This window comes from Rhyacophila brunnea, unplaced genomic scaffold (assembly GCF_057557595.1).
Source record: "Rhyacophila brunnea isolate RB1 unplaced genomic scaffold, BYU_Rbru_1.0 scaffold_23, whole genome shotgun sequence".
NCBI classification, from domain to species: Eukaryota; Metazoa; Arthropoda; class Insecta; order Trichoptera; family Rhyacophilidae; genus Rhyacophila; species Rhyacophila brunnea.
In genome coordinates this window covers 9,876,942-9,895,362 of record NW_028232893.1, presented here as the reverse complement: position 1 = coordinate 9,895,362, position 18,421 = coordinate 9,876,942, and the positions used below count along the sequence as shown (strand labels likewise).

Genomic DNA, 18,421 nt, shown 5'->3' with positions numbered 1-18,421 from the left:
TGCTCGGCACGTCAGACAGTTGAAAAATAATATTTGGGAAAATGTTGGCACGCGTACGTAAAAAGGTTCGCCAACCCTGATATAGATAATGAAATATCTAAGAAACAGTGCCGGAACTCAGAAATAATGAGAACTGAAATACCTATTGGGTGTGGAGAAGCAGGCAACCGATCTCGAGTGTGGAAGAATACGTTATAAACTTAAACACATGTCAAGAATACGTCATACGTGGAATACTGACAACTGCTCTCGGTTTATGCATTGACGCTCATTTAATATTGGTGTATTGAAGGTTGCGGCACACATCATTGCACGTCTATATTGCGTGGTTCATTTTCATAGGACACTAACACATTCAAAAACCTGCGTCAAAATGTACTGTATTGGAATTGTATTTATTAATCTGTTCTGTGGTGTCGACTGACGACCGCACTAGATATAGCGGTTGATTGTACAAACACTAAGTACGGTCATACGAGGTGAGAGTTTTTCAAATTAATATTTGAAACACGGCGTTTCCGCGAAAGGAAAAAAATCGGGCGGATATCGAATTCGCGCGTATTCATTCGGTGCTGATAAAATCCGCGGGAATCGATGCAACAGCAAAGTTCTCATGCGTGAACAGTTGCACATTGTGCATTGCGCATTCAATGCATTTTATGAATTCATTCCTATCGATGCAGTTTCTAAAATTCAATACAAATTAATTTTAATTAACAAGGTAATGTATTTTAGACAGGGAACTCAGAAATAATGGGAACTGAAATACCTAAGGCATAAACCCCACCAAAAAAGCGTTCGGTGCGCTCACTACTGAGTAGGCCCCCTCCCACCCGCGCATTACCCTTCACCTATGTAATAAGGGGCTCAAGGAGCACAAAATAATTATTATTATCAGCGTCTCTCATAACAAAGCAATAAAAATATTATTAAATTTCTCGGGGCTTGTAATTAATATCGGACACGCAATAACTAAACAAAGAGTTCACTGTTCTTATATAATGGCTTCTCACCCGTCTATCGACGACGCTTCGAGGAGCGTGATTTTGCTTGCCGTGTTCAATGAATGGACTACGTTGTATTTTCGTTAATTCGTATCGCTGAGAAGCCAAAAACGGTGACTCATGAGGCAGGCGGGCACAAAGCGTCGTCAAATCCAGTGTGCGCTGGCGTATTTGATTACGTTGTATTTTCGATGATTCACATAGAATATGCGCGAGCGCCCCGCAAGTCCGCTTTAGAGGACTAAGGGGGTAAAGAGTAGCAGGTAACGGATCTCTAGTAAGGAAGGACCGGGATAAACTTAAACACGTGTCGATAATACGCCATACGTCGAATACTGACAATTGCTCTCGGTTTATGCATTGACGCTAATTTAATATTGGTGTATTACACACACTATTGCACTGCATAATGCGTGTTTCATTTTCGTATGAGACTCACACATTCAAAACCCTGCATCAAAATGTAGTGTATTGAATATTGCCTGTGATTTTACATTTTTATCTTTATCGTACAAACGTAAGAAAACATGTACTTTGAATATAATAAAGGTTCTATAGTTCGGACAGGAAACAAGAGCAAGCCAGAGAGTCGTCTATCGAGACGGCGATATAATTATTAATGTTGTCGATGTGATTTTGATGGTATTCACAAAACACATGTAACCTAATGAACCTTCCGCACGCTGCTCGAATGCGACATTTATGTTTTAAAGAAAAATACAACTGGTGTCGCAACAATAAATTTCATCCCACATGAATATAATCCCAAAATGTCGCACTTCGTCATTCATTTTGGCTAGCCGAGTGACGTCACTGTCCCGGCATGGCATCGCCTATGCACACATAAGGAAGATTCATCACTGCGCCCAGTTTTGATTTATGACTAGGTATATCACAATCGAGACGATTTTTTATGTGCGACTAAGTTTGTGATCTGATCACCGAAAGCATACACAAAACAGCTCATCAAAAAACAACCAATTTCCCGCGGCTACATTTAAAAGAATGTTTTCGAATTCGGAACATGTTCGAGCAAACGAACAAACGTGCGATTTGAAAATCGAACAAAAGGTTTCGCGGCGTCTGTTTGAAAATAAACCCGTTGACAAGTCTAACATACTTGACGTGCCAGCGGATTACTGTTTCTCAAGCCAGAGTGATTTATTCGAGCAATAAGAAAGGATTAAGAAGTATCAGACTAAGTAGGTACATACCGGGTTCGGTTTCGAAAATAGAACAAATTCTTGCGGGTAATTTTATTGAACATTATATTATTTAGAAGAACACTAACTGAGAGAGTATATCACAACCAACAGAAAAAACTTTCTTTGAAAAAAGTAAGCCAACCGGTCGGGAATCGAACCCGGCATCTCCAACGGGTAAACGCCCCAAACTAGTCGCATTCAGCCATTATGCTACGGAAGACATACTAATGACGACAAATATTTAAGCTATTGGCTATTAAATACCTACCACTCAGCGCTCTTCGAAATCATGTTACTTCGGCAATCGATTTTTGTTTATTAAATCAAAGTAGGTAGTTATTTTACTATTACAACGATTACTAACCGACGTCTAGGAATTTCTCCAATATTTTTTAAGCAACTTCTTGTACTTGCTAATAATTTTTAATTAACTATTTCTTTTATTCAAACGAATAATTCACAAGATTTAAGAATATATCATTCTGATTATTGAACATTATATTATTTAGAAGAACACTAACTGAGAGAGTATATCACAACCAACAGAAAAAACTTTCTTTGAAAAAAACTAGTTTGGGGCGTTTACCCGTTGGAGATGCCGGGTTCGATTCCCGACCGGTTGGCTTACTTTTTTCAAAGAAAGTTTTTTCTGTTGGTTGTGATATACTCTCTCAGTTAGTGTTCTTCTAAATAATATAATGTTCAATAATCAGAATGATATATTCTTAAATCTTGTGAATTATTCGTTTGAATAAAAGAAATAGTTAATTAAAAATTATTAGCAAGTACAAGAAGTTGCTTAAAAAATATTGGAGAAATTCCTAGACGTCGGTTAGTAATCGTTGTAATAGTAAAATAACTACCTACTTTGATTTAATAAACAAAAATCGATTGCCGAAGTAACATGATTTCGAAGAGCGCTGAGTGGTAGGTATTTAACCCTTTAACAGCCACTGACGAGTGGTTCTCGTCATGGGCGTCTACTTTCGTGCGCCCGTGACGAGCGAAACTCGTCGCGCCGTTTTTGAGCCTAATATGAGTCATATATTTATTTTTTCAATTTTAATACGTGTATTGACATCTATGGGCAAGCTCTGCAGGCAGAAACGTTTAAAAAGTCAAATACATCGCGAGAATAAAGGGGATTCCCGAGAGGCCCATTCAGGGTTATCGATTTCTTCCCATGTACTGAGAAATTGTTGACTCATTAGTTCGCCCCGCGATCGCGTAATAATTGGTCGTCGGGATGATAGTCTGATTTGCGTTCTAATTGAAAGATTTTGCATTTTTTCTAATTGCTTACTTTTACTTTACTTTTAGATTGAATTGAAACATTTTCGATATTTTCAGATTGAAAATTTTATTTGTGTCGAATGACTAAGTACTGTGACTATTTTTATTTATATTTTGCATTCAATTTGGACAAACATAAGTGTTATATTTACGAGTTTAGTTTACCAATTTTTCCAATTCAAAATGGATGAATATCGTGAAGATGGTGAAATTGACAATCTTTTAGAAACGATTGAATCTGAAGACGATAGTGATGATTCCGAAGTTGGTGAAGTTGACGATACTTTGGAAGTTGAAGAAAATGAACCAACTACATCCGAAGCTACTGAAAGGCCGACATTTGAGTGGAAATCGGATTTATTTGACCCGCGCGCATTTTTATTCGATGATACTGAATCGGGATGCAAAGCAGATAGTTTAGCTTCGGATGGTTTTATCCACATTTCCTTTATTGAAATGATAGTGCGAGAGACAAATAAGCAATTTAAATTTGCTACAAAAAATATCACGGTTCTGAGTGGGTAGACTGCACAACCGATGATATATACACATTTTTGGGAGTGTGCATGCTCATGTCACGTAATTCTCGCAACAAAATTACCGAACACTGGTCTATCAAAAATATAATATCAAAAATAATACCGATATTGCAAAAAAATGTGTATTTGTAAAATTTATAAATTTTATAATTTTTTTTTTTGAATTTTTTAAAAATATTTTTGAACTATTTCTTGTAAATTCGCAGTGTTGTGATAACCCTAACCTTGGTGCAAATTTTCCGACATTTTCATGAAATTATGAATGAAAAACGCTTTCGATGAACTTCAAATGATGTCTCATCATATGTAAGTGCTAGATATAAAATTTTCCACTGGTAATTTATTTTTTTATATATTATTTAATTCTTGGGCCCTGGAGATTATACCTAGTATTATCAGCTGGGCTGCTAAAAGGTTAATAGCCAATAGCTTAAATATTTGTCGTCATTAGTATGTCTTCCGTAGCATAATGGCTGAATGCGACTAGTTTGGGGCGTTTACCCGTTGGAGATGCCGGGTTCGATTCCCGACCGGTTGGCTTACTTTTTTCAAAGAAAGTTTTTTCTGTTGGTTGTGATATACTCTCTCAGTTAGTGTTCTTCTAAATAATATAATGTTCAATAATCAGAATGATATATTCTTAAATCTTGTGAATTATTCGTTTGAATAAAAGAAATAGTTAATTGGTAATTTTATTATTTAAATATGTAGGAAATCTGAAACGAATAAAATAACATCGAGTATTGCTACACTTTACAGACAAACATGTACTTAACACAAATTATAGAAAACTGTAATGCGGGGTGACTTTAATCCACTCAGGTGAGATTATGCCGTTGCCATTTGTAACACCACGATTTCGTGATTTAAAATATTTTTTGTGTAAGTATTGTGAATAATATTTATGAATAAAAGGGCTAGATTCTAAATTCCTACCTTCATTCAATAATTCAATTGTCTTAACACATTATAAAAATGCCATAAAAATGATTCTTCTTCTTACCGTGCCATTCCACAACGGTGATCGACCACGTTACACGAAACAGTTCAGTGGAGCTACACTCGTACCTACCAATCACAGAGATTCCTAAGTCACGAAATATTACATGATGAAAATTATCGTATATTGTCATCATCGTCATCAGCCTAAATCTATCCACTGCTGTACGAAGGCCTCTCCAGGCTTATTCCACTTCTCTTGGTCCTGTGCGTTACGTTGCCATGCATTTCCGCAGAACTTTATCATTTCATCGATCCAGCGGTCTCTAGGTTGGTAGGTGGCTTGTTATAATTGCCATAAAAATGTGGATAGTTTTGGTGGAATTGGCGGTTTTAGTGAATCTGAAATGGTGTTAAAATTTGGATAAAATGCTTGCCGTTTTAACAGATGGGTTTTACCAGAAGTTTGCCACAAATGAATCCGCAATGCGATACAAATTGTAGCTAATTTAATTAGGAGCTCTTTTTCTGACATATTTATGCCACATCTAGTAAAGGTGGAAGAAGAAATAGGTTTTCCATATAAATTATAAATATTCCTATGCAAGTGTGTACTTATAATCGATGTTCGCCCGGGATAGAAGGATATATTCAAATGGAACTAGGTATTACTATTTCAAAAAATAGAACACAAAATGTTGCCTACGTGAATTTCTCAAAGTGCATCTCTATGTAATTAAGCACAAAATAGACTGGGCGTAAGCGCCTGGTGGAAAAATTCTAATTTAAAATTTAGAACGCGTTCTTGGCGGGAAACAACAATGTGGTTCTCTCCAGCTAGATGTCATACATACCACTTAATAAAGCGGTGATTCTAAAACTGCGTGAGTGATATGATATTGGGTATACTTTGTCAGAAAAATTGTTATATTGGGAACCGTAAACAAAGACAGAAAAAAGTTCACTGAAACGCCATGACATCCAAACCGCCTACTATCATATTTTTAAATCACGTGTTATATAATTATCAATTTCTAAAGAAGCATAAAAAACTAAAATTAGAAAAGAAAGTAAATATTGAGTAATTTTTGATGAGCATTTCAGTTATTGTGTAAGTCTGTTTTCGCTAATGTTATTTCAGAATGGCGCTCAATAATTATAGATCCGAATAGGTCACACCATCTTGGACAACAGAATATAATATCGCTGCCTCAGCACAAGGGTTATTTGACAAAAACCTATTAGAAGAAAATGGCTGTCGAAAGTTTTTGAATACTAATTTGAGAGTAATTAGATATTTTATAAAGTATTTATATACCTATTATTATGTAAATATGCTAAAAAAATGAACATTTTATCTAAAATTAGAGAGAACCGCCTTAAATTCATATGTTTTCTCCCATGCGTTACCTATAGATAATTCAAAACAAATATATTATATAACGTAATACTTTAATTATTAAAGCATCATCTTTATTATATGCCAGGGCCGATCCACTGTTGGGTAATTTGTCATTTGCAGCAGGAACTAACTTATTGTGATTTTTTTCAATAATTAAAGGTTAATTATTATAATTTGTAATAATATTTTTGTCATTACAAAATAACACAGATTGAATATCTCATAATTCGTTGTAACACCTTTACTTCAAATTGTTATATCACTAATAAGTAATAAGCATTAACATCGCATCATTACGTTACACAATTATGTAGTTTTCAATTTCGTCAATCATCATTGCATCGATTTTTTTCATCACGCACAACGCGTCTAAACCTTGGTCCATGGTGATGGCTTTTATATTTCTATCGAATTAATCTGTTCTGCGTGTTTAATCAATGTGTTCTGTTAGTGCTAATTCAAGGGTAAATAAGGTGAAGCTTTATTATTTTTAATATAGAATGAGAACTGCGTATTGGGCATGGCACGTAAGGGTTGAAATAGAAAGGAAATAGTAAGGAACGTAAGGGAGTAAACCAAACTGAAACTGAATATAATACAATGGGATACAAAATGGGTTGATCACATCGCTAAGATAACAGGTCTTCGCTGGTAACATTATATCATCAAAAGGTACACAAGATATTATATTATATTATACCTAATATTAATGGTGAACAAATTGATAATATAATCATATTATAATAATTTATCGGAAGTACGTGGCGACTGTTACGAGTGGAGATGCCTTCATTAGAGAGACTATAGCATGATGATGGTAGCTTACACAATTCTTGCAGCTCACACAGCGAACTAAATTTAGTACTTATTATAAAAATAAGAATAATTTAGTAGACCACAAACAAATGGCAGAGGAGCATGTCATTTTCTTTAGGTAATAAATTTATTATTATCATCAAACTGTTATAAATCATTAATAATTGCCATTCCCGCCTTCGCGTCGATGTATTTATGGTCTTTTTCGTTGAGAGCAACCCCTTTCAACGGACGCTGCGGCGTTCTTAATTTAAAATTAATTTTCTCCGCTTTTAAAAATAGAACAATGATGTCACCAAAGAGTACTACGCGGTCACCGTTCCCTACTATCTTTGCTTGACATTTAAATTTGTCTGGAGCGAAATTGAATTCCCCCCCACAGGAGTGCGTTCCAATTAGAACCGAAATAAATGCAATGAATTCCCTATCTATTATTATCAAGTGAAAATATTTCGTCTATGCATTTGAAATACATTGTAAGGAGATCAAGTTCCAATTTCAAATAAAATATTCCATACAAATTTCGTTCCCATATTTAAAAATTCTTAAATATAGAAGATATGTTTTGTATTCGGTTAATAACACATTATATTATAGGTAGGTAAGGTATAGTTAATCATAAAATTATGTACATATTATTATCTATGCATAAATTTATGTAAATATATGTTTTTAATAATTCAAGATGGCTACATAATCGAGTTGGAATAATATTAAAGATCACGCGAATATTAAAAATGGACTGCGATAATGCCAAAATATAATCGAATAAGGACATTCAAACGTGGGAAGACAAAAGAATTAGACGTTTGAAAAATATTTATATAAACTATGTAAGGCATATCATTGTAATAAAAAAAGATTTAGTATATAATGGAATCATAAACATCTCATAAAAATTAATATTAATATTATAAACTACAGTAAACTGACCTCTCCAATTAAGTATTTAGTCTACATACAAATAATATGTAGTAGGTACAATCATATTACTCTAAAAAATCGATGTTTTTAAATTAGAAAAAAATACGTACAAATAGTTTTGTTACCTTCTATAAAAATCTAACTACTTTGAAATGGCTCACTGGCGGAACGTTATATCGTAGAAGTTGATTTGTACGTACGTATACTATTTATAATACTGTAATGTTATGAATACGTACAGAAATATAAGTATATTAATCTTGGAGCCAACTCGTGGTTATAAGACCGTCAGAAGCCTGTTGGCGACTCTCGTGGTGCAGCGCGTAATGCCAGGTCCACACTGGCAACGTGTCGCCGGCAACCTCGTTAAATTTTATGATAAATATGATAATTATCGTAAAATTTAACGAAGTTGCCGGCGACGTGTTTCAATTTACTTATTTTTTTATTTTATGTTTATATTTATTTTTTATTATATTATATTTTTATATTATGGACATTACAAATTATAAGTTTAAGACGTTCACAACATGACATTTAGAAACAAAGAAATACAAAACAGTATTGCAGTGTTGCCAGTGTGGAACCAGCATAAGGCGCTGACCTTTCATCCGGGAGCTACGGATTCGATTCCCAGCGAGGATACAATGTATATGTGATTTTCTTAACGCCAGGATATTTATGATTGTTTCACTTCTATTACTAAATACCAATGACATTATTAATGGACAATGCACTCAATACAGTAGCTAGCAATTAAATTCACGCACAGCGACATTCGCACATATATAGGTAGACGTCACGCAATTTCCATTATGCGATATCACGCATCGGGAATTTATAGCAATATCACCTTTATTGTAATGGCGTTAGAATAGTGTTTCTAGTGTCAATGTTCATTTGAGCGAACCCGTTCGAACCGAACCGTTCGGCAGACCGACAAAAAGCATCGGGAATTTATAGCAATATCACCTTTATTGTAATGGCGTTAGAACAGATTATGCCATTCGGCAGACCCGACAAAAAAGTGAGTGTCATTTTTATTCCCAGATGATTCGTCCATATTAAAATGTCATTGCTAAATACACTACTGTCATTCAACCTCTAGGCCTGCTATAGTGTTAAAAAGAATATATACGTACCTACTTATATACCTATACATTTTTTTCTATAAATTAAATATTTCCGAAGTGGGTTCAATTTAGTGGATGTTATAACTAAATTTATCTTAATATGGCGATAGCAAAAAAATAAATAAGTAAAAAATTTTGAAAAGAAAAAAATATTGGTAAACCAAATTAGGCATTGACATATTATAAGTCACTAGAACTTGGCCTGGTGCATGGCTGAAACTCCTCGGGGGAAGACATACGTGTTACATGACTCACGATGCGCTCTGTTGTCTGAATCTCACCAAAACATAGATTTGTGACTAAAATTGCAAAATTGTGAATTACCAGTAGGACATTGATCAGTAGGACAAAATCTTTGGTTCTTGTTTGCTTGGTGCAAGCCAGCGGCAAACAAATTTTGAAAATTACCAATATACTGGATTATTTGTTAGGTTAGGTTAGGTTATAATTCTTGAATTTTGCCGAAATCGGCTATAAAATTTTTCGCTGCTCCCGCCTGGCTTCCAGTAAACAGACTTGTACCAAATCTATATAAAAATATTATTAATTTTGACGGAAGAGACCGCTAACGCATGGACGGCCGCGTGAGACAATATTTTTTCAAAGCTCACTCATGGGCGTAGTTGATTTAAAATTCAATTAAATTTCGTTAATTATTTTGTGAATAAAAAAAAAAGAAACACAAACAATCAGAAGTACGAGTAAACGATGTTGAAATAGCGCATCGAAATAAAGATTCTATCATTACTGAATAAAGAAAAAACCCACGCGGGCGATCTTTCAAAGAATGATTCAATTAAATGTGACCTTAACGATACAACAGTTGCACTGTGTGGTGTAAAGACACATCGAATTCCAAATAATCAAATACTAATTTAAAGTGTATTTTATTGTATAGAAAATAATCCGTGGGAAATATTTCAAATATTAGCTTTAAGAAAGATCTACCAATTCGAATTGCATGATTGACTACTGATTTTATTTCAAAATATTGCCAACAAATAATAGCTTTCAAAAGGCCATGTCCAGAAGGCGCGTGTCACACCGCGCTTTACGCTCGTGTAGCAAATGTGTGCTGCGTCCATATAACGCGTTTCATTTGGCAGTGTGTGACATAATACACTTTTTAATGAGCGTAAAAAACAAGCACGTGATACACGGCTCCTGAGATTTAATATCTCGCGATATACTAGCAAGATATATTCTTGGCATTGTACAACGTAGGTGATGTAGTTTATTTTGAAATTGTGATAAAACTGTCTATCTAAACTATCTGAATTATATTTATAAATCTGTTCTGTGTTTGCTACAATGCTTGCTTCAGTGCTTGCAAGCAATAGCAATACAACTGCTAATCGCTTTTGCTATACACATCCATGGTGCCAATGTGCCACGGTGCCACGGTGCCACTTATATAATTATTTTATAACTTGGTATTCATCCCATGAGAATTGTTTTTATGACACGTGTTTCGCTCACATGGTGAGCTTTGAGTAGGATGCTTAATTAACAACCCGTTTTATGAAAATGTTACAATAATTAAGGTCACAAATAGAATTATGTAGAATAAAGATTAAAATACATTTTATACATAAACTCATCTTCATAGACGACGACTTTTCTTTGAGCATTGCATTAGTAAGGACCAAAAAAAATTATATGATATTATGGCATTATGTATTTAATTTAGAATTTATCAAACCTGTGGGAGAACCACGTTTAGAGCACTGGACCGCCCCCAAATTCGGACAAAATGCATTTTCACCATATTAGTATCTATGTACCGGATTTCAAATGCAAAACAATTTAATCAAAATCACGATAATTATTATTTATGTAAAGTAAAAACGGAGCATAGATCGATAGAAAATTAGGTAAGTTTTAGTATGCCAACTGCATTGACGGGCATAGTTGTGTCGTGTTCCGACGATCTCAGGGATTATGATTCTCGCATGAAATAGCTAAAATTTCCTGACCAACTATTTCGTAGTTTTTCTGTAAGTCTAAAACACTCCATCGATTTATTTATTATATCTATGGGTTATTTTGTTATTATCAATAGTAAAAATGACATATACCTAATATTAAAAAAAAAAAATCTGTACTGCATATTACAATAATTGGCAAGTTATTTTTTTTATACATAAAAAATACCGTAATATAGAATACGCGTGTGTCCATAGATAAATACATTTATTAACGCAAATGATTCATCCGACCACAAAAAAAACTAAAATCGAACACACGCCCACAAAAAAGAAAAAAAAAGAGCGATCAGCGCCTATTCCATATTTGAATTTGAATCGTAGAACAATTTCAAGAGATGTACAATAAAGCGAATTAGCTTATCTCAATCTACGACAGATGCCTATAATCAACAGTTAGCATCCTGGATAATGAAGGCTTGTGTTGCCAGTACGTATGATAAAAAAATCCATACAATGATGATTGACGAAAACGAAAACTACAGCATTGTGTAACGTAATGATGCGATGTTAATGCTTATTATTACTTATTAGTGATATTACAATTTGAAGTAAGAGTATTTTCAACGAATTATGAGATATTCAATCTGTGTTATTTTGTAATGACAATAATATTATTACAAATTACAATAATTAACCTTCAATTATTGCAAACAAATCACAATAAGTTAGTTCCTGCTGCAAATGACACATGGATCGGCCATGACATTATTAAGAAGATTATGTTAGAGCTAGAATCATATCTAGTAAAGTAAGTTAAGTATTGCCTTATTTATTTTTGTCTTGAATTATCTGTAACGTACGAAAGAAAAAATATGAAAACGTGTAAGAGAGAACGAGACAAGGAAAAGAGTATTAAACGCAAATTGTAAATTTAAAAAGTCGGAGGACTCGTTTATTAATCGGGTCGTTAAAGTTTGACAAATGCTTACAGTGCGGTAATAGCATATCGAGTGATTACAGTATCGAGAAATTAGTGTGTTAGTGTGTATTCAGATCAGACAAATAAGATATAAAATGTAAAAGCCATCACAATTGACATCAAACAAACCTTTAAATCAGGGTACTTTATGACGGTCAGGTCATAAAACCAAGTAAAACCAAGCGCATTGACTTTCCTCAAATATTGAATGCGCGTTACGCGTGAATATAATAGTTAATTCCATATTTTTCTACACTCGAAATCCGTAGCCTGATTATATCACCAAATGTGCAGAAGCTATAATAGTGGGCAGGGTAAATGTAGGCGTGGTTGACACCTACTAGATTTTCTTATCACCGCCTCAAAAATCAATAAAAAAATATTACGTTTAATTTTTTCAAAATTAACCGCAAACCATTTTCCAGTATGTGCGCCTAGTAATAATTTGAGCAGGCTTTATTTTGTATTTATATTTCATAAAACTAGCCTGCGGATTCACCAATGCGAAATAAATTGCAACTAATTATGTATGTACGAGCATGTACCGAATCGGAAAAATCGTTTTTTTTCGATTAGGTTCATGTTCAAACACACGCGTTAACAATATGATCTTACTCCCTTGTTCATTTATCGTTTGTCAATTTATGGCTACGGCCGTATGTTGTAGCCTAACCACTGGGAAATGCCAATAGAAATGGCGTATTTCAATAAAATACTACCTTATTCTTAGGTCAATAATTATTAAAAAATCATTATAATTAGGATGTTTTATCACATTTGAATGGGTAAAGTCATATCTTATAATCAGTATCTTTAGAATTATCTTCAAATGTGTTAATCGTGCCAATTTTTTTAATAATATAATGCCTAATTCTTGTCAAATTTGGGATCCCAGAGATTATAAATATATTTTTGTATCGTAAATATTTCACTATAATAATGTGAACATAAATTTTATTAATGGTTTTATAAATGCGTTTAAAAATTAATAAATCTAAAAAATCTTAAGTTAACTGCACATGGATGTACTGAAATATGACTACTTATATTTTAAAACATTAGATCGAGAGGTTTAAAAGAATACTATTTTATGTAATAAAAATACTTTATGCAGTCATCAAATTTTTTTAAAGTTGAAAATGTCCCACTGAGGCGGACGAAACCGGTCCTAATCTATTTATTAAAAGTGGAATAAGTACTACAAAAAAATTGCGTTTTATTAAATAAAAACAACAATACAATGCAGTTCCACCATGAATTGACAGTTAACAAAGTAAAAGAAATAAATATAAAGAATAATAAGACTTCAAAATTATATAAATAGATTATCTACAACGTTTAAGGAATGTTCAGGCAAATGCTTTGAAAATACCATAAAACCTCCATATTTTGACCTTCGTTGGGTACATACCCATTAGGGCCCTTAAAGAAAATGTTTACTACAACATTGTATTTGGTTTAAGCTGAATATCTCCATTGTTACATAAGTTTAATTGCTTTCCAATAATCGAGGTATGATCAATCCCTGGAGGGTGTCCATTCACTGGATGGCTTGCCCTACCTTGTTTTATTAATTTGAATTGAGAACCGAGACGAATTTAATAATTTACATGAACACAGCACAGGATCAAAAAGCACCAAGTAAGTACAGTTAATATATTGACCAATTACAAAAGGTTTTCGTTGTTGCTTATCATGTTCATGTCGAACATATAATACAGACGGATATTTACATTCATTACATTAAGTACTTACATATTACAATGCATATACCTACATATATTTTATCTCACATAACATTACTTTGAATAATAGTGATGCCAACGATAGTTATGCGTCGTAAATACGCAAATACAATTCAATCGTTATTTATGGCACTACAGCCCTTGCGGGTCTTGGCCTGCTTCAAAGTAGCTTCTAGCAATCCCGTGCACGACCATCAAGACCTGTACACTGATGGGATCCGACCGAGCGGAGCTGTTTGCCAGGGTTCGTCCTCACACGGGCCCAATTGGCCACGCCGATTTGATATCAACCAAAGCCAACTTTGAGGCATTTGAAAACTGGAGGACGGAATAGGTAATTTCGATCACTCATTAGATTCATCACTCCTCACTCCTCTATTTCTGCAGAGTTTCACTACACGGGCAGTGACGTCCCTAGAGAAAATGCCGCCCCTAGGCTGTGCGAAAATGCCGCCACATTTTTTATACAGTAATTAGCATCATACTTTCATGACTCCAATATCGAAGAAATGTGTTGTATGGATACATTACTAACAAAATATATACCACTAAATCTAATTTAAATGCCTTCTTTGCTTCAATAGACAATATTGCGATTCTACGGTTACAGATAGGTAGGTACATTTAAAAATACACCTGACAACTTCCAAAACTCGCGAGTGACTGGCAAACATATTTGGATAATTTTTTTAATTTTTCTTTTTTCTAATTAATTTTTTCTTAGATAAGTATGTACCTACCTCTAATTCAAATATGATTCACAAATCTGCACGTGTCATTGCTGTTCACCGAGAACGTGACGTCCCAGGACAACGGAAGTAAACTAGACATCGTGAACCCGACAAAAAAATTAAGTCCTGTTAAAACTTTTATAGTGAGTAATTAATACATTTTTTTTCCAATCATTGAGCTGAATTTTTTAATGGAAAGATAATAAATTCCGTTATTACAAAGTTTAGGCAGCTATCTCTATATATACCTAATGATTCTCCTCGGTTTGCCGCCCTTTGGGTAACTGCCGCCCCCAAGCGACACTCAATATGCCTACCCCCACGGGACGTCACTGTACACGGGTACAGAAAACACTTCATGTCACTAAAGATAAATGACGACAGATCAAGTCAAGATTCTTTTTTTTATCATTACATCAGTCCCGTGTACCTTCGTTTCGGGACAAGGAAGTGTGGCACTATAATGTTTTCATTCTAAGACGTTTATATCGTCATGTAAGGTGGCTGCATATACATGACATGTGGAGAGAAGGTAACTCAAATATGTCCCTGTTGAGTCCATGTGGACAGCTCAATAAGGTCACATGTACCACGATCATGCGCAATAAGTGACACGCGGCGATTACATGTGTTTTTTACGCGCGTTCTCCAGGTACATGTGACCTCATTGAGCCGTCCACATTCACTCACAGCGACAAGCGCAAGAGAATGCGAGACTCTCGAGAACGCGACGTTTATACCAATTCCACAATAAATTACGTCACCTATCATGTAAAGTGCCGAGAATACATATTGCAAGTTATCGCGAAATATAAAATCTTGCAAATAAAAATACAAATTGTCGAGCTTTTTTTCTTGTACTCACGTTTGTTTTTTATGCCGATTCAAAAATGAATTACGTCACCTAGATCGTCGTCAGTAGCAAATGGAACGCGCTTTATGGACGGAGCACATTTTTGGTACGAGAGCGTAAAGCGCGGTGGGACACGCGCCAGCTGGACAAGGTCTTAGCAGAGGGCTTATTATATTATAAAAGGGAAAATGCAAGGCCTGAACAAAAACGATGCATAAGTGCGAGTGAGAAAGTATTCGGCACCCTTATAATCTCTGCGACACGCGCTAGAGTAAGATAAAAGGTTTACAGATGTGTGAGATGATTTGCCGTGGAGTCGCCGCCAAATCTTAGTTTGTTTCATAGCTAAGCGTCGATAACCTGCGAGCGCGTGTTGCTAAAATTGATATTTTTTGTGTTAAACATAAAGTCAGTGGTAAATATTTTTAGTTAATTAAGTAGAAAAGATGGTTCTGTGTGTTGTATTAAAATGTGGTAACCGTACTGATAAGCAAGAAGATGGTATTACGTTTCACAGGTAAGTTGATACATGTTCGTGATAATTTATTTGTATATTATTATATCTTTTAATATCAGTGACCTAGTGTTTCTTTAAAATAACTTAAATTATAGATATCATTACATAATGGTTGCATTTTGACCCTTAAAAATATTATATGACGTAAAAAAATAGAAAATTATATTTTAATTCTGAGCGTCTAGTGCAAGCACTAGCGAAATGGTCTATGGTCTCAAGCATTTGTGTACGAATGCGTTCGCTCGCCCACAAACAGAACGCACGGCACGCAGCTTCACTTAAGCCTCAATTACATTGAGCTTCTTTACGAGCTGTTTATTGGCGAATTTAAAAGCGGGCGATTCAGCTACTGCGATTTGATGATTACACACAAAACTTTCCATTCGCTGAGAAGCCACAAGCCAGCGACTATTTTGACGGAATGTAGTTCGTTTTTTTACCGGGAGGTTGGTACTGCGCTCTACTGCGCAGACGCAGTAGGCCCACACGCCGGCGTGTAGCGTGTAAAGTTGACTGGCTTTCAACTTTTCTCGGTAGAGTGTTTACTACCTGCTTATTAGCTTATTCGATGATTACACTGAGCGACTTTACAGGCAGATTGTAAATTCGCCAATAAACAGCTCGTAAAGAAGCTCAATGTAATTGAGGCTTTAGCAATGCAATGGGTGGCGTCTAGATGTATCTATAGTCTAAGGGAAACTACATTAAACTATCGTTGGTACTAGCATCAACATTTCACGTTATGTTACTTGGCATATTTCTACTCTGTCATTCTCGACGAATTAAAATAATTAGGAAACCTTACGATTCTATAATATGATGCAGTACAGTGATTAATGAACGATGACGTTGGGGCATGATCATTATTGTATGTATTCATGAACTTTGATCGCCGGTCACCAATATTACAAATCGTTCAGATTATTGACCAATGTTAAATTAATCACCATTGTTTTCATCGATCTCAGCCGATAGAAGCATAGATAGTACAGAGATCAGGGTTGGCGAATCATTTTCCGTACGCGTGCCAAAATTTCGCAAATACTATTGTTCGATTGTCTGACGTGCCGAGGAGTTTTAAATTCTTTAAAAAAGTTTGAAAATTAGAATTGAGTTCTTGAGATTCTATCTTTCGCCGTGTTTCTAGCTTTTCTATATCTTTTATTCTTTGCATAATTTTTTTCATGTTCAAAGAGATCGTGGAAGCATTTTAAACGATTATGTTTGTGGCAAAATAACAATCAAACAGCCGTTTGTATTAGAATGACTGCCGATAAATTTCATCAGGTTTTTTGAATGCATATTTTTATTTTTAATTGCCTGATTGGTCTCAAGCATTGTACATTAATCAAAATCAGTGGTTGACGGTGCAGCTTCTCCCGCCGCCTGATGAGGTAAGTGCGATCATATTATGTGTGACGCACAAAGCTTAAGGACCGGCCTGTCAAATTATATATTTACATTAATTTATGAATTTCGTCGTTTCCGTTTGCGCATCGATTGGTAAATATTATTCGTAAAAATAATATTAAAAACCGAAGAAAATACGCTTGGCTATATCGTTATTATTTTTCAATATTATATAGGTAAGTACATATTTGTTTGTAAAACTCTTTTGTATTTTTTTCTCTTCAAAATAAAACATTCGCGTGCCATAGGTTTGCCATCCCTGATATAGATAGATAGATACTAGAAAAAACTCGTACAAACGGTGATATTATTTATGTTATAGCAGTGGTGGAGGTAGGCTGTTAAGATTCGACATAAATAGTGTACATAATTATACCTTATATGTCCATCATACTGTCTTAGCCAGTGGAATAAAATTGAATATAATATATTAAATTTGATTGAAATTTTTGAAAGATTATTAATGCTAGACTATGACAATATAGTGACTATCAACGGAATAACCCGAAAACGTATCATTTTTCTGTTTAATTTTTGCGTCATCAATATGTTTAATATTCGCGAATATCTATTATTGAATACCAAAGTCATAAGTGGTATTTTTTGCGAATGAATAACCAGAATGTTTTTTTTTTGCAGGTCATTCAGAGATACGAGATTGAATTTCCAATTGAACTGTTAATAATAGATGCCGTATGATAGCTTCGGGTACGATGCGTGAACGAAATAATATATTTTGAGTCTTGGGAATAGAAATAAAACCAAAATACTCAACTTGCTGTTGCTACGGTTTTAATATTATTTGGGAAACGTCGATATGACATATTATATTGAAAGCTTTCATAAACTTTCATAGAAAAGTGGAAGCTTCAATAATTAAACACACAAAACAGAGAAAGTTTTTAGTATTGCACACGTATATCGAATAAAAGAATAAAGATTATATATATATAGGTATACTTATATAAATACTAATTAAATATATTTACGGATTTTCTATTAG

The 18,421-nt window shown here is 34.4% G+C and overlaps 1 protein-coding gene across 1 annotated transcript in view; it reads right to left on the bottom strand.

Moving 5' to 3' along the window:
- The window catches only part of LOC147069465 (GAS2-like protein pickled eggs), a 375,836-nt gene that overhangs the window by 108,654 nt on the left and 248,761 nt on the right, over positions 1–18,421 (bottom strand). The gene's annotated exons all lie outside the window — the stretch shown is intronic.